The sequence below is a fragment of the Aedes albopictus genome, chromosome 2, assembly GCF_035046485.1.
Source record: "Aedes albopictus strain Foshan chromosome 2, AalbF5, whole genome shotgun sequence".
Lineage (NCBI taxonomy): Eukaryota > Metazoa > Arthropoda > Insecta > Diptera > Culicidae > Aedes > Aedes albopictus.
The window spans coordinates 415246298-415264944 of record NC_085137.1 but is presented as its reverse complement, the minus strand read 5'-3'; the positions used below and the strand labels follow the sequence as shown (position 1 = coordinate 415264944).

General features: G+C 37.8%; 1 protein-coding gene across 4 annotated transcripts in view; it reads right to left on the bottom strand.

Annotated features, from left to right (window-relative positions):
• The window catches only part of LOC115259323 (uncharacterized), an 86106-nt gene that overhangs the window by 26021 nt on the left and 41438 nt on the right, over window positions 1-18647 (bottom strand). The window contains exon 1 of one of the 4 annotated variants that reach the window (XM_062848991.1): window positions 16401-16868. The exons of 1 other annotated variant lie outside the window; for it this stretch is intronic. The gene's annotated coding sequence lies outside the window, so the exon portion shown is untranslated. 2 more of the 4 variants (XM_062848992.1, XM_062848994.1) reach the window with 2 other exon arrangements.

The window sequence follows — 18647 nt, the reverse complement described above, 5'->3', positions numbered from 1 at the left end:
TCACTAAAATTGTTCTAGGCGTTTCGTCTGTTTGTCTGTGGTATGTACCTCTTATGCATTTGTTGTTGTTGAAGTTACTCGCATTCTTCCGATCATAAAGTCTGTTCTCTAAGAGGGATTTTTTTTTGCGGATAAACTAGACGTATACGCGTTTAAAAAAACTTTTATTATACAGCTTTTGTCTTAAAAATAAATTCAATTCAATTTTTCTTATAATCAACAGCTTTTCAACACTATCAAGGGATTTTTTCACCAGTCACGTACAATAAAAAGTATGACAATCTCAATATTTTTGATCACAACACTGGATCGCGTCTAAGTTTCAAATAGATACTATAGTAATTACGAATAATCAAACTAAAGTATCATGAAAACAACTTGTTTAATTCAGGCGGTAGCCTTTACAATAAAATCAGCATCAAAATATAATTCTCGAAATAATTTACACAGAAAAAAATTTTTTTTTTGTTACAAAATGTAAAAATTGTGAAATGTTTGAAATGTCATAACTTTTTTGTTTATCAGTTTACCATCACTAAAATTTTATGGTAGATAGCTGATATAATGGGCCATTTCCCCTAAAAAATTGAAGTTGGTAAAAAGATAGGGTTTTGAGATATTTGAGTTTTTGTGACAAATATCATATTTTTTCAAAGTAGAAAAAGAAATTTTTTACAGTGTATATTTTCTAAGGAATCATCATTTAGTTATCTAACTTTGCTGAAAAATTTATAACAATCGAACAATCCGTTTTTGCTGTACAGCTTTTAGAATATTTTAGAACTATTTTCGCATACACCCTTTTGAAAAGTTAGTCGTGAGTGAATATGAAGGTTTAATATCAAAAAATGGCGATTTATATGAAATTGAAAAACTGTGCAAAGTTTCAGATATTTTTGAAATGGTCGCTCAGGATCGACTGACATGACTCCGTGGAATTACTCTGCTTTTTTATTTTGATCCGGAGCACGTTGACTTCAGCTGGTTGGTTTGAGTTGTCATTTCGTAGAAACCTGCCGGTGTCGATGTTTCATATGGTAATTCGAATATGTGAACATCGATTTGAATTTTTATCGCGTTTTTCAGGAAGTTTCCTTCCCCTCGAATCCTATAGTTGCGTTGTTTTACAAGCAGTTAATTTTCAATATACGCCGAAATTGAGAACGATTTCGCGGAGTACGTGCGTGGAATGAAGCGATCAGAGCCGGAACCAAAAGTACCAAACCGGCTCCAGGCCAGCGCACCGGTGTAGGAGTCATCTTAGGCTTTCTACTGAGAAAACATCGACAACAATGGATTACCACATCGGCAGTGGTGGACGATCGACCCTCCGATCAACGCGGCGCTAAGGTGGATCGGACACAGACACCCATAAAATTCGGACACTGAATAGCAATTATCGGTAAGTCGCGAACTGCGTCTGCTTCCGTCTTCTGTTGCCTGGGATAGGAATTCGACGGATTTTAGTCATTTGCCGTTATCTTTATGTGTAAATCATGTGCAATCTAGGTTATCCAACGATCAGGGGGATGACGACGAGGGTCGAATCGCTTACACAATAATAGGGGAGATGCATCGTCATCTTCCTGCGTCTTTCGTTACTTTGTGTTGCTGTTTGTACAAGTCTGAATAACAAGAGGCAATGCAAATTTTCTTATGTTTGGGGAAGTATGCCGTGTAAAATCACGTGAGAAATTTCTTTGCAACGAGATAAACGGTTCGAAAACACTTCAGACAAATCGATAACGCACTATTGTGTTACGCATTTACTCTAGATTATGATGAAACGGTGTTCATTTTGATCTTTGTTTTTATATAGATCAGTGGTGCTCAGGCTGGAGGATACCGCGGGCCAAATTTGCCATTCGGGATCGACCTGCGGGCCGCATAAAACATCGATGCACAAAAACAACAAAAAGAACAATTCTAAAGCATATTTATTAAAAATCTGAACTGTTCAAAACTTGTGTAATACTCATGACACACATGTGATACAAGAATCACTGTACAATTGCGCTTGAAATGAGTGCCATATTGAAAATTCTCTCAGTTCAAGTCAGTCTTGTCAGAATTTTCTCGACACTGCGTATCGTTGTACATGGATCACACTCGTACCACATGTCTGTCCGGGGTATAAGCACAGACAAACAGACGTAACACTCTGATAATTCCCATCGTACACCGATTTAACGGGCGTTTTCAAAATTTGATAGTTGGCTAACTGCTCAACCGTGGCGCTCGCATCGTTTTTGTTCGAGTTTGACGTTTGCTCACTACCGCCACCTAGTTGGTGGTCGGTCAAACATACTCCTTTTAGCATTGGGCGAATATGTTTCCGTGACTATGATATGAATCGAAAAATGTTCGAAGTGTTACGTCTGTTTGTCTGTGGTATAAGGGTCAAACTTTATAATCTATTTCCCTTCGTGGAGTTCAATTTAGATTCATAAGTTTGGTTGAGAAAAACGTTTGAGCTTCAAATTGAAATTCAAACAAACAATTTGGAAGTTGCCCCTAGAATTGCTTTGAAGCCACTTCAAGAACTTGTCAAGCAGCTTTTACAAGAATTTCTTTTGGATCGCTCCAAAAAGGTTTGCTGGATTTTCTCCCGAAATTTCATGTGGAGTTGCTCCAGAAGATTTTCAAGAAATTTCTTGAAGTTTCTTTTAGTTTTTTTAGAATTCTCTTGGAACACCTCCAAGAACTCCTCTTAGATTTGCCTTTGGAAATGCCCTGAAGTTACTTCAGGAATTCCTCATTAATCGTTTCCAAGAATTTCTCCTAGAATAGCTTCTGGATTTTTCCGAAAATTTTCTTGAAAAGTTTCTTGAAGATTTTAGTAAATTCTTTCCATAAGTCTCTTCTAAAGTTGATCAAACACTTCATTATTAAAATTCTTCAAAAATTAGATTTTTAACAATTGTTTCCGGAAGTTTCTTCAAAATTATCTTCCAAAGTTGCTGCATAAGTTGCTTCAAATTTTTTGTTCACATTTTCCTCAGGCGTTCTAGGCATCTTTTGTGTCTTGATGCAGTTGGTCCTGGAATCTTGTTTGTAGTTACTCCTGAAAATTCTCTTTTTGTTGCTCGAGGGATTCATTCTAAAGTTTTTTATGAAATTTCTGTTAGAGTGGCACCAGAACATTTTTCTAGGAGATGCTCCTATAATTTCCATGCAGTATCGCCACAACTTTCTCATTGAGTTTCTACAGGTTTATTTACTCCATATATTTCGCTTAGAGTTGCTTAAAATTTTTCTCCAATAATGTTTCCTGGAGTTTCTCCAAAAATGTATCCAAAAGTTTCTCCAAAAGGGAACAGGAGACGCTTTATGAATCTCACCTGAGTTTTTTTTCTTTAAGTTCATTCAGAAGTTTCGCTTGGACAATTAAAATTGGATTCGTAAGTTTTGTTTCGAAAAATGTGTGAGTCTTATAATAGAAATTTAAACAAACAGTGAAAATTAAACAATATTGGCAACCAAGTTGAGGTTTGTTGAGAATTTTGTCAAAAACTTTGTGCTTCGTGTTTTTATGTTCTTCAGAAAGGCGAAATGTAAAATATTTACTCAGCGTTGCATTGACTGCGCTTAAAAACTGCATCTAATTTTTAAATGATTCAAAATTACATTTTTAACAAACTTTCATTTGATTCGTACCACTTATAAATAACTACCCAAGTAACCAGTAAGCATTTGAAATAGCATTCCTTCAGCATTATAGTAGCCTTTACGACAAGGCGTTTAATGCTAATTAGCCGTATATGCGCCTTTAGTGCTACCTTACAGCAGGTTTTGGCAAAATAACGGGCTGTCTTAGTGCTATCCCTTCAGGAACGTCGTGACGAAATGTCAAAGAAGCGTAACGCCTCGTCGAGCAAAAAAAAAACAAAAATAGATTGACGTCTGCTTCTCGTTCTCTCAGCCTGCTTCCCGCTTCATCGTCCTTCCATATTCCAGCCGGTGCTAGGTGGTACTTTTTTGCTGATTTTTGTAGTGATGTAGGTTTGAACTTACGATCCGGAGATTGATAAATCATATCTGCTTCTGATTCTGTTGCTCCTGATCCACGATGCTAAAGCTGTTCCGGTGGCGTGCGTTGATTTAATCGCCAATATAAAGAATGATTCGATAACAGCTTCAGATTCAACATCAAAAACTTGTTTTCATTGAGATGTTTCATTGTGGTAGAGGATTACGATCCCTTCTTTTAAATATCTGTGGAATATGATTCTTTCTTCCCTCTTTCAAACAATCCTATGATCCACCAAAGCATACACCTATTCGGCACACATTTTCCGACGAAATGATAAATAATTGGTGATTTTTTGATGGACAAATTCCCAAACCAATTCAGCTGCAGTAATGTTTTCTTTGGTGCTTTTGCATGAGTAGAAGAAACAAATAAGATGCACAAATTTGTAAACAGAAGCATAGGCTCTGTAAGAGAGAGACAATATGTGTTGCCAAATGCGTAGCATATCTCCCAACCTTTTTGATCCTAGCATTTAAAGAGCAGTTGAAAAGCATTCTGATTGCTCCCAAGTGAAAACACTTCAAGCAGTTAAAATGCTAATTAACAGCCAAAAGCATTTGAGCAGCACAGCTTATGCTATCTCAAGGCAGTTATGCATTCAAACTGCTTATGTAGGGCAGCAAGCAGTTTAAATGCATAATACGGGCTGATACACGGCTTATTCAAATGCTTAGTGGTTACCTGGGTATAATCTGGCTTCGTGACTAAGCTGAAATGCCGAAATATTTCGGAGTTGCGATTTCGAATCTTATCAGAACGGATTGTTCTTTTTGTTTATTTATCATTTAATTTGTGTTCAACACTGTAAAAATTGTTCAGCATTTTTTTTTATTTCGTAATAAATTTAACGAGTTATTTCAGATAATCGTTCGAAAATTTCGATTCGTCTTAAAGTACTCCGCGGGCCGCATCTTAAGGCTTGGAGGGCCGCATGCGGCCCGCGGGCCGCAGGATGAGCACCACTGATATAGATCATCGTTTTATTTTCACTATGAGATCACTATGAGAATGTCGGGGCCCGTGGCGTAGTTGGTCACACGTTCGCTTCATATGCGGATGTTCATGGGTTTGATTCCCAGCCCCGGCACTTGCAATTTTTCGTCAGTTGCTCTTCCCCCGAAAGCGGCTGACACTGACCCTCTTCTGAGCCCCGTGGCTCAAACGGACCCGGATACCCTGGATATCGGCGAACTGCTACTCATAATGGACCCCCAATCGGACTGGAAAGGAAGCACGGCCATCCATCATCCTTGTGCTCATCATTCTACCATGTATAGAGTAGAAAAATGGAAGCAGCTGTCAAATGAAATCGCTCACGTAGTGCCCTAGTGGACAATAGAGCTGTAAATTAGGTTAAGTGATTAAGAATAAAAAAATCAATATGAGAATCTCTGATATGCTGGAAAAGTAATCGAAGTGGAATTCATTCAACATCTGTAGATAACCTTTTCACGGATCGCATTACCGAGCGACCTTTCCACATTAACAAATACTGGAGGTGGCCAACACATTTGGGATAGGCAACTTTTTTTTTTCTCTCAATCAAAAGTTCAACATGCTGTAACTTTTCATAGAGTGCATCAAAAATTCTCAAATTTTGACTGTTTGTCAACCTACCCAGGTAACCACTAAGCATTTGAATAAGCCGTGTATCAGCCCGTATTATGCATTTAAACTGCTTGCTGCCCTACATAAGCAGTTTGAATGCATAACTGCCTTGAGATAGCATAAGCTGTGCTGCTCAAATGCTTTTGGCTGTTAATTAGCATTTTAACTGCTTGAAGTGTTTTCACTTGGGAGCAATCAGAATGCTTTTCAACTGCTCTTTAAATGCTAGGATCAAAAAGGTTGGGAGATATGCTACGCATTTGGCAACACATATTGTCTCTCTCTTACAGAGCCTATGCTTCTGTTTACAAATTTGTGCATCTTATTTGTTTCTTCTACTCATGCAAAAGCACCAAAGAAAACATTACTGCAGCTGAATTGGTTTGGGAATTTGTCCATCAAAAAATCACCAATTATTTATCATTTCGTCGGAAAATGTGTGCCGAATAGGTGTATGCTTTGGTGGATCATAGGATTGTTTGAAAGAGGGAAGAAAGAATCATATTCCACAGATATTTAAAAGAAGGGATCGTAATCCTCTACCACAATGAAACATCTCAATGAAAACAAGTTTTTGATGTTGAATCTGAAGCTGTTATCGAATCATTCTTTATATTGGCGATTAAATCAACGCACGCCACCGGAACAGCTTTAGCATCGTGGATCAGGAGCAACAGAATCAGAAGCAGATATGATTTATCAATCTCCGGATCGTAAGTTCAAACCTACATCACTACAAAAATCAGCAAAAAAGTACCACCTAGCACCGGCTGGAATATGGAAGGACGATGAAGCGGGAAGCAGGCTGAGAGAACGAGAAGCAGACGTCAATCTATTTTTGTTTTTTTTTTGCTCGACGAGGCGTTACGCTTCTTTGACATTTCGTCACGACGTTCCTGAAGGGATAGCACTAAGACAGCCCGTTATTTTGCCAAAACCTGCTGTAAGGTAGCACTAAAGGCGCATATACGGCTAATTAGCATTAAACGCCTTGTCGTAAAGGCTACTATAATGCTGAAGGAATGCTATTTCAAATGCTTACTGGTTACTTGGGTATTGTATGTGCATCATTGGTACCAATTTGAGCTCGATTGGTTAATCTTTCGCGAAGCTAGAACCGTTCTCGTAAAACACTAGACAACTAATTATTCAGCTGTCATATCTCGGAGACCAGTGAACCGAATGGAATGAAATTTTGAACGATTATCAACAATGTATTAATACATGAAAATTCTTCAAAACATAGGTACTTTTTGAACGTTGAAATAAGTTATGATGATTTGACATTTTCACCCATATAGAGGAAAATGAGTCAAATTTACAATACCGCACAAAAAATACTAAATGTGTTCTTCCTTTAATTTAAATGGACTCTAATATATCGTATTATAGATATCTTAAGAACAGAAGTAGAAAATCTTTGGAAATCAAAAATAAAATTTAATGACATAGATTTACATTTTTACGAGAAAGATCCTAAAAGTGTCAATCCATCATAACATTTTTCAACGTTTGAAAAGTACCTATGTTTTAAAGCGTTTTCAAGCATTAATATATTGTTGATATACGTTCAAAATTCAATTCAATTCGGTTCACTGGTCTCCGAGATATGACAGCTCAAAAAATAGTTGTCTAAAAAATAGTGTTTTACGAGAACGGTTCTAGCTTCGCGAAAGATTAACCAATCGAGCTCAAATTGGTACCAATGATGCACATATAATAGGTTGACAAACAATCAAAATTTGAGAATTTTCGATGCACTCTATGAAAAGTTACAGCATGTTGAACTTTTTTGTGAGAGAAAAAAAGTTGCCTATCCCAAACATTTTGGCCACCCCGTGTACGTATATGTCCCCAAAGGGATAAGGAAGCAGAGGAGTTCTAGATCTATAGTAGTAACCTTCGCCGAGCCCGAGCAGCTGCAGGATTGTGTTAGGGCATTCCGGAAGGTCATCATGAACAGCCTCAATTTCACTGGTGAGTATAATCTGGATCAACTGTACACCCAGAGAAAACAGTGAATAACAAATGACAACTGGCGGAAGATAGAGAAGTAAAGTAACTGTAAAGCCACGATTGAGCAAGCGAAAACACGAGGAGCCAAAGCCATAGCCTGTCAATACTGTTCGGATCTCTAGAAGGGAGTTTAACGTCTTTTTAGATGGGACCAGAGGACGTGCATTAGCTCCACAGCCGGCAATGTAATGGTGAGAATACCGGTGATATTCATCTAGCTTACGATATCTCAAGTCGCCTTAGTGAGACTAAGATTAATGCAACGAATTCCTAGAAATAAATAAGGAACAAGAAAATAAAAACGAGAAAAAAGCCATTGAAGACTAAAAATTATATTCACTATTGAAAAAACATTTTCATCTATTGGAAAAAAAAATGTTGTTAAACAATAATTTTCCGATTGAAAATGGAGTCATGAGATTACAAGCTTTTTCGCATGTTTCATGGAAATTTAACTGAAAATGAATATGCGGGTATGGACTTATCCACCGATGAACCGAATTCATCGCGGTCCGAGAATTTTGACACTAGAGCGGGGCCGTTCCAATCAGAATTTAACGATTCTGATTGGGAATGGCCCCGCTCTAGTGTCAAAATTCTCGGACCGCGATGAATTCAGTTCATCGGTGGATAAGTCCATGTTCATTTTGGTGTTCTTATGCACAGAAGATAGACAAAATTATCGGGACCTAGGTGCTGCGGATTGAATCAAAACGGTTGTCAAACGGTTGTCAAACGGTTATCTCCGTTGACTGCTGTCAAAATATCTCCATCGAACTGTCACGGCTCTCACAGCTATTGTACTTATGCTATTTCATCCGATAGAAAAAGTATTACAACCACATATATTTTTAAACCATTTAAAACGGCGTGTTTGACAACTGCGCCAAGAGAATTGGGGGCAAGATAATTGAAGGCTCGGGGTCTCCAGTTAGCCTAGTGGTTAAGGCTATGGATCGCCAATCCGGAGACGGCGGGTTCGATTCCCGATCCGGTCGGGAAAATTTTCTCGACACCCTGGGCATCAGTAGGTCGGCTCAAGAGGCACGTTCTCCTCCATTTGGGAAATTTGTGCCACCCTGGGCATAGTGTATCATTGTACTTGCCTCACAATATACAAATTCATGCAATGGCAAGCAAAGAAAGCCCTTCAATTAATAACTGTGGATGTGCTTAAAGAACACTAAGTTGAAGCGAGGCAGGCCAAGTCCCAGTGGGGACGTAGAGCCATAAAGAAGAAGAAGAAGAAGATAATTGAAGGCTCGTACATTGTTGAAAATGCTTTGACATTCATGTGCACAACAGAATATGTGCTCGATGAACAAATTGAGATTTAAAATTATGAAAAGAAATCCACGTACTCCGGTGAGACTCGAACTCACAACTCCCAATTCGCTAGACGGCGCTTCAATTCCTTCAAGCTACGGAGTCCCTCGACTATCTCCGTCGCCAGTAGGCCTGAAACTGAACTCGACTCCACAATCGCACATGGTTATCTTCTTTTCACAATCCAAACCTCCTTCGGATGGGATTAGATGAACATCTAACCATACACTGTTGTGCACATGTATGGTATGTGGGGGCAAGATGGGTCAGGGGGCAAGATGGGTCAGTACCGTTTTCAACCGTACTATTTATTTTTTGAATCTTTCTATAATTTTCCCAGATGAACGACGTGGATACACAAAAAAGTGATATATTGTTTTTAAAATTCTTTACGTTCCTTACGCAGAAAAAAATAAAATATTTTTTCGTTATACTCCTTATGCTATACATTCCATATAACTACGTGTAATGTGTAGACGGGGCAAGATGGGTCACCCTAATTTTTCGGTATGTTTGCATAGTTTTTAAAAATGTTTTATTTTTCATAGAAAGGCTATTATGTGACCTACATTATCGAAGCGAATAGAGCGCTGAAAATTTGTGAACATATTTTTAATATTTTTCTACAAAAAATATAAGTTTTCAAAGTTTTTTATGGCTACCTGAATAAAAATATTCTATTTCTGAGAATAATCTACCGATATGTTTCAACACTTCTTTCATGTAATCTGTAGGTATGTGAAGCTTAGATGTATAGAGAAAAAATAGAAGATCTAGTATTTTTTGTTGGAGAAAAATCGAATTTCTGATAGCTGACCCATCTTGCCCCCGTAGAAATAAGGTGGGGCAAGATGGGTCATGTTTTGACAATTGTTTGTCAAGAAGCAGGTTTCAAACTGTATGACCTTTCTATACCCTTATATCATAGCTGACTAGTGTATCTGGAAGTCGTGATTGAAAACAGAGAAATGCTATTTATATTCAGAATGTTATAGGGATCCATTTCTTAGGTGACCCATCCTGCCCCCACTTACCATATGTCAAAGCGGGAGAGGAAGTTTTTTTTAATTGTCGAGAGCTTCGGACACTGCCTCCCAATCACATATTGGTATGACAATTAGTGTGCAGTCGGACTCTCGACGGGTCGGTCCTCGGCCGACCGAATACGGTAAGGGTGACCGTAGCACCTTACAAATGTCAATTCGGCACCAATATTTCAAAAGGGCGTAACTGCATTTACAACCAAAACCTTCTCACAAAGCTGTTTTTCTCACAATTTTGAAATGTTGGTGCCGAATTTCTTGATTTTGCTTTGGCTGATCAAGCCATGTGGGAAATTACACTGCTGAACATGCTTTGATATCCATGTGCACAACAGAACATGTGCTCGACCCGAAGGAGGTCTGGATTGTGAAAAGAAGATAATGAAATTAACATCTCATATATCGCAAGATCATGATTACTTATAGAGTTGGTGTCTTTGGCAAAGTTTTTGGCAGGGCATGAGTCTAAAAAATATAGACACAATAAAATCGACAGACATGCGGATACATAGTTCAGTAATGTAATTGGAGCACAGTTTATATTTTAGAGGAATCCCGAGAGGAAGTCCCAGAAGAATCCCGGAAGGAATTCCGGGAGGAATCCGGAATAAATTCCTGGAGTAATTCCGGGATAAATTTCTAAAGAAATTCCGGGAGGAATCCCAGTAAGATTTCCTGTAAGAATGCCTGGCGGAATGTCAGGAGAAATTCCTAGAGGAATCCCAGGAGGAGTTTCTATTGGCATCCCATGAGAAATTCCTAGTAAAATCCCAGGAGGAATTGCTATAGCAATCCCAGGAAAAAACCCTGTAAGAGTTTCTGGGGGAATCCCAGGAAAAAATCCTAGATGAACCCCTGGAGGAATTCCGGGGGAATCCTATGAGGGATTCCAAAAGGAATTCCAGGAGGAATTCCTGTAGGAATCGTGGGAGGTTGCTGGAAAAACTCCGGAAGGAATTTGGAGGAATCCCAGGAGCAATACTGCGGGGCAAATTCCTAAATGAATCCAGGAAGGCATATCCGGAGGAATCCCGGGAGAAAATTTAGAAGGAATTCCGGGACGAATTTCTGAAGGAATCCCAAGAGGAATACTTGGAGAAATTCCTGGATAAATCCCGGGAGGAATTTCTGGAAAAAAATGCGGATGATTTCCAAGTGTATTTTCTAGATGAAGCCCTGAAGGAACCTTGAAAGGAATCTTGGAAAGGCTCCCTATATTATTTACAAATCATAAGTTATTGAAACTGAAAACTTATATTCAGATGAATAGTTCCGCCAAAGAAATCAACTTCGAATATTTACTCTCGATCGAGAAAGCAACGTAAAAATTGTATATTACATTTCTGAAATATAATTCAAAAGTCTATCTATATGTGATATTTGCAGCTACATTTGCGCTACCTGATGAGGCAAATCTGAAGTAAATTGTCCAACGAAATAGGAAGTATTGGCATTGTTAACAGTATGTGAATATGTGTCAAGACATATTATATTAAGACATTCACCTCAAATGAAGTTTCTTTTTTTGCGGACATTTGTGGCTTGGGGTGTCTAGGATGCCGGGCGGATATGTATTCATTAGCCCCAGCTTGCAGAAAAACTGTCATTATCTTGATGTGTTAAACACTTTTGCCGAAGACACGAATATTCTATACATTCAGAATATAAAGATGTTCGAGCGAAATATAACTTTTAATCTGTATTTTCAATACACACTAGCGCCCCCTACTGAGCTAATTTCGATTCAATTTATTTACCATAAGATAAGATTGTTCTATTGAACAATTTTGTCGAAGACAGCATTATTCTAGGAAGTCACAATCAAAAAATACAATCGTTCGTGCCTAGGGGTCCAATGAACCCCAGGGGTACAACATCGCACGGTTAAATTTTGAAATCCAAAATAATCCATAGTACCGTAAACCGGGGTGAAATTGATCTTCGGGTCGAAATTGATCAACCGTTAATCTGTTAGAAAAAGCGTATTTTCAATAGTTTGCTGTCAAGTATCATACTGTTGGGATCTGATGCTAAACGATATTTGTAAGGAAACTATTCAAAAAAATGTTTTATCTACATGAAAAACGACTGATCAATTTCAACCCGAAGATTAATTTGACCCCGGTTTACGTACGCCACGAAACTATTGATATTTTTGCACAAATAACTCATCGCGGTGTAGTTTGAAGGTACTGTAAAAATGGGGCCGATATGTCAATCTAAACTTTTTTGCGACAACTTTAAAGTGGCTCTGGGGTCCAATGGACCCCAGGTATCCATTAGAGCAGTGATCCTCAGCCTAACTGTCTTTGCGGGCCAAAATTGAATTTTGAGAAGAGACTGCGGGCCGCAAGTCATTCAGGACTACATTTTCAACAATTTTCAAAATTGAGCAAAGGAAAACATCCTGAAAATCGTAGGGAACTAAAAATAAGGTTTTCAAGACCGTAATATTAGGGTATTGTAGTTCTTGGTATTAATAATGTTGAGCAAATTTTTTTCAGACTAGTAAATTAAAAGTCATACGAAAAATAAGCAATATTGACGCTGGCGAGAACAATATGAACTTTTTAAGAATATTGTGGATAAACTTACAGCGTACTTATAGCGCAGATTATAAGTGCAGAATTGTGGAAGTCCTAGACACGAATCCATTTAAAAAATCCGAATGGTGCTTTTTACTGAAAGTATATCGAAGCCTTTATTTCAAAAAATCTTGGAACTTTTAAGTTTTTTTGGGACTTTTTGCGGATTTTAAGAAATTTTAAGATGATTTGTGGCGATTTCAGGGTTCTAGGAAGAAATTCCGAAAAACTGCCTGGAGTTACTGTTGTCAAAATCCTTGATGACTTTTTTAAAGTTTTTCTTGCGCAATTTCTTAGGTAGCCAATGGAAAAAAAAAACCTGCAGACATGATTTTCTGAGAAAACTATGTAAGTATTTGTAGCCGATTTAGAAAAGACATTTTCAGAGGAATTCCCAAAAGTATTGCTAGGAGAATGAAGAGTATCTTGTCCAATCCCGGAAGTTTTTAGCAAAGTTCCGAAAGCAAAAATTCTAACAATTGTCATGAAATATTTTCCTGGTAGAATTGCTGAATCTAAAGTATATCGAATACAAGGATTTTTTGACCGATAAAAAATGGAAGTTAATTTTATTTTATTTTCGTGAAATCAAACAAATTACTAATGACGATATCTACGACAAGACAAAATCCATGACAGAGAAGCCTTAATTCATTATTCCAGCGAAACACACCGTTCTTAACAACAGTTCCGAATATTTTCGGAGAAAAATTCAATTAAGTTGTCTTCAACAGTTTGTAAAACTTTCAAAAATCTCACTTTATTTTGAAAAACTCCAAGATATTGGCAAAATTAAAAGTAGTTAATGTTGGTTCTTATGAAAGTTTTAAAATATGGTGAAATTTCTGATTTCCATTGTGGAATCTTTTTGGGGCCACTTTCTAATACATTTCAAAATTAGTTCGCGGGCCGCACAAAACCAGGTCGAGGGCCGCATGCGGCCCGCGGGCCGCACTTTGATGATCACTGCATTAGAGGGTTAATTAACAGTTAACCCTTTATAAGGCAGTGGCAACTACATTGCCACCTTATACACATATTTTTTCTGTTCGTGTAGAAAATTTTTACAACTTCTGTTTTAACTGATGGACACATTAGGCCTTTGTGAACACTCATAAATTTTTGGAGCCACAACAAATATGAATGGGCTATTTTAGAACAAAATGTCTGTCCAAAAACTGCCATTTTTGGGTACATAAAGGTTTATAAGCTCGAACTTCTGCTGTGGTGAGCGAATTGAAAATCAAATGATGGAGAATAAAAGGCCTATGTCCCTTATACTTGTGGACAACATTTCAACTTGATTGCTTCATTACTTTTAAGAACTCAGCCTTTTGAAAAAAATGTAGTTTTATAGATGGACATGTACTAAAATTGCCATATCGTCCAAAATGGTTGACCAATCGTGTTCAAATCCACACATGTAGCTCATGAATATTGAGGCAATAACTTATCAAAAAATCAGCATGATTGATGAACGCATCACAAAATAACAACATTTTAAGCTTTGATGAAAAAAAAAAACTTGAAATTTAGACCATTTTTTTCATACGAAATCGACCATCGATTTTTTTAAAATAAAATCGTTTTTGTTCATTACACCACATGTACTTTACATTCCAATGTAGAACGAGTGGATTCCGTGCCTGGTTTTCTCGGCCTTATAAAGGGTTAACAGGAATGTGCCCACCTCTGATTGGTATACATTCATTATATAACATTTTAATGATATACTTTGTAGAGGTACAAGTTTTTATCGCTGAGAGTATACAATATTTGATTAACAACAATAACAAGTTTTGACATTTGCGTTCATGGGGAGCAAGTGCGTTTATATTCCAATTCTTACTCTTTCTGACAGTTCCTAACTGGAACAGAGTCGGCTTCTAGGCTTAGTATTTTATAAGATTTTTGACAATGATAACCTGTTTTTTGTCCTATTCTTGTTATCAGTTATGAAGGAATTTTATAAATGAATCCTCTGAAAAATTTGTTTAGTAATCTGCGGAAGAACACTGGGAAGTTTTGGAGGAATCCTCGGATAAATTCCCGAAGAAACCACCAACAGAACTCGTGGCGCAATCTTCGTTTAAATTCTGCAATACATTCTCTTAGCAATTGTTGAAATATTTGCGAGAATCTACTGAAAAACTCCTCAAGACTCCCTTGGAAAACTCCTGGTGAAATCCTCGTAGAAATTTTCGGAGAAATCTTAGAACGAACTTCTGGACAAATGATCATAGCAATTTCTTAAGTAATGCTTGAAGCAGGAATTTCTTCAGTGGAACTTTGGAGTAATTTCAAGAGGAATCCTAAAAAAAAAATGCAAAAGATTCCGTCGGGGAAATTCCTGGAAAGCCGGGGCCCGTGGCGCAATTGGTCACACGTTTGCTTCATAAGCAGATGGTCATGGGTTCGATCCCAGCCCCGGCACTTTCGTCAGTTGCTCTTTCCCCCTGAGCGCAGTTGACACTGACTCTCTTTTGAGCCCATGGCTCACACGAACCCGGATACTTGGACATTGGCGAACGGCAACTCATAATGGACCCCCAATCAGACTGGAAAACAGGAACAACCAACAACCCCAAATCAACATCCTCGTGCTCATCATTCTACCATGAAAGGGTAGAAAGTAAAAGCAGCGCAACGGCATTTTTTTTAAATCTGGCGACGAATTTCAGAAAAATCCGAATAAACATATATTTTTTTAAAGAGATCCTTGGGGATTTGTTTTTTTTTAATGTTTTTAATTTTTAACATTAAGCTAATTCTTCACTTAGAATCCTCAGAGATATCGGTAGAGATATTTCAGGACAAATCTTGCAGACATTTCTGGAGCAATCGTATTTAGCTTCTGTTGTCTGTTTTCGTTGAATCTAATACTACTCAAAGTAGAAGGGAGTAACAAAACTAATTAAAGAAACGGTAGATAGAATCGCAAGTATCGTTAGGCAAGAAGGTCGTCGTTGTAATTGTTTTGTTCAATTATCCTACTTTGAGTTGTATTCGATTCATTGAAAACAGTCGTCAAAAGTTACTTATGATAAAGTCATACGGCGATCAAACCTATAAAATAAAATATCAGCAGAGGAAGTTCTGGAGAAATTCTAGTTAAATTTTTCCGGGCGTTTCTTAAAAAAATCGGCACAATTCTTAAATTTAGGGAAAAATATGGGATGAATTAAACTAGCACAATGTGTACTCCCGTTGATCCCAAAAAACATTTTTATGACAAATGGAATCAACAAGGGCCAAAGGGCTACCACAAATAAAAAAAAAACAAATTTTATATCAGATCTCAAAAACGCCTCTCCTGCACTAATTTTTCATTAAACTATTGATTGGGACAGAATAAGTCAATATAGGTACGTGGTAAAAATGAGTCCAATACTGCAGCGTCCCTCTCCTCCTCAGACCACGTGGTTTTTAATCGTCATATATGAACTTGGCTCAGTTTTCTACACAAAACCAAAACAAACGTCCCACATTCTTCACGCTACACATGGCATAATCAATCTGCAGTTGAAACAGTTTAACACTTTGTGCGCCAATCTCTCCCGTGATGTAGATAGAGCTATTAGCCCACACCACACAGTTACTCAACGTACGGAGTGATAGTTATCTCTCGAGTGGAACAGCTGCTTCCAGAGCCTATAGCCAATTCCGTCACCAGCTAGAGGCGATCAAAACAAAAAACACCAAACCGGAACATACGACGAACGAGTTTTACAGTTTTGTCATTTATGGATTTCGTCAATGCGATATGCCGCTCGCTGATTCAACACTCACTTTTACCTCTGCACCGGTGCGCGCCGTGGTTCTTTCTTTCTCCTGTCCCTGGTTGACCCGAATCGCGCGGGGGTATTTGCAATTTCACTTTGGTGTTGTAACACCGATCACCTAGGCTATTTCTTGGTGGGCCCTTCAATCTCTTGCGTAAATCAGACCTTTAAAAAGATTTCGTAATTCGTGGTTCCTGATCTTGGCAGGAGAAGACCGACGTAACACGCGCGTACTCCAAACCACTCCAGTGACAAAGTGGTACTGAATGAAGTTTCCTTTGAGGTAGATCTCTGGTCGGTTATTATGGCCTTACTCGGTTGGGCTGGGGAAAAACGGTCTTCTGTTTTGGTTTTTGAGGCTCTCAGAGAAATGGTGGTCATGCACCAACCAACCGGGCTATGTGGTTCCACTCTCATTCTCTTTGGAGGGAAATGTGCGCGCGCTGCGCGGAGAAATGCGGAGAGATTTGCGCTGCACTGGATGTAAACAAACTGTTTGCAGGAGCTATTGCGTGATTTTGAGCATTGCGGGAATGTGCTTACAACTTGGAATGTAACACCCGAAAGTTATGCTAGAGATATGGTTTTCGTCGAATCGAAGAATACATTACTATGGGTATAATTAGCTATTGGTAGAGGTGTCTATACTTGTCTTTAGTTGGAGCAGTGTTGTCCATCAGAAGTATATGTAGAGGAGACCCGGATTATATTAAGTTTATACCACACATGATGGTATGGCATCATGATAAACTTTCATAGCTTATTATTGCTGACTGCACCCCAAATTGGACTGACACAATAGTGTGCACACACCTTCAAAGTGTGATTGCAGCGCAGAGTCAAGTCGGATCGAATTGAGGTCTTTGGTGCACTTATTCCTTGTAAATGGAGGAATAAGTGCACCGAAGATGTCGAGACGATCCGAGGCAAATGTGCACTTTTATCACACTTTTTAGGCATACCAAAAAAAAGTGTGATAGTCCAATTTGGGATGTAGTCTGCAATATGTTATAAACTAGATGTAAAATGATGTTATAATAACTCAAAAAGTAGAAAAAGTTCACTGGTCTTAACAAGAAAAGAAATTATTTTATTATAATCAGATCAACATTATAAAAACCGTGATATGCATCTAACTTTAAAATACATAACTACATTTCATCATAATTTGAACAACTTTATACACCGTTGTAACGATTTTTGTTATTGACTACAAATCGTAAAAGGTCATCATAGGAGATCTAAACGATCATGTAGGTCTGCAGAAGTAAACTTTATGTTTCTTGGATGACTGATTTTGGTGTGACTTCTCATGATTTCCGCTTGCAGTCACATAAATAAGCGTTGGTTCTTTTATTTCATCGTCGACGTTTCGATCCTCGGGTTTGGATCTTCTTCAGGGCTCGAAGTTAACCAACTTGTGAAGTGCCGTGTTTGCACGGAGGTATGCCGGGATTTCGGTGGAATGGCCTCATTAACAATTTTGTACCTAGATTAATGAGAAAATTAATTACACTAGTTTACAAAATAAAACGAAAGTCGTGAACTTCTGTCAACGACCAAAATTTTTGAAGCGTAATTTAGCGCTGATTTCGAAACCGTGTTTAAATTAAAGTAGAACAGTTTTTAAGTTTTAGCTCAATATCGAGTTTTACAACTTTTTAAAACATGGAATTTAATAAAATTCAAAAATCTTGCGTTTTGTTCAACCAATTTTAAATCTTCTTCCATAAATTAAAAGCTGAATATAATACCATTCGATCAGTTGAATGCAGGTTTTGCGTTAGATTGATGAAATTCAAGATATAAGCAAGTTTTGGGGAAAATCTCCTTAAATTTTAGCAAAATTTCTCAAAATATGTGAAGAAATGTAGGTATTTTTTTTCAATACGAAAAAAAAAAAACAATTTAAAAATTCTTTCTCAACGTTTATTTGACATATCGTATGTAGGCGAGTTACAGTAAAAAATTCAGCTCAATCGTAGCATTGATTACGGAGAATGAGATATGTGAAGTGGGCAACTTTGCTTAAAAATAGAACAAAAATCGATTTCAAATCATCAACCTTGTATGGAAAGTCGAAAAATTTTCCGTTCTACTGTAATTTTGTTCCTTCGCGTTTTCAAACTCAGGGCATGATTCTATACCAAAAACGATCATCAGCTTACCGAGTTCAAAAATGCTGTAAACTAGTGTTATGAAAGGGAGATACTTGGAAACATCCGAAAAGGTTCAAAGTGGAAGAATTCCGGAC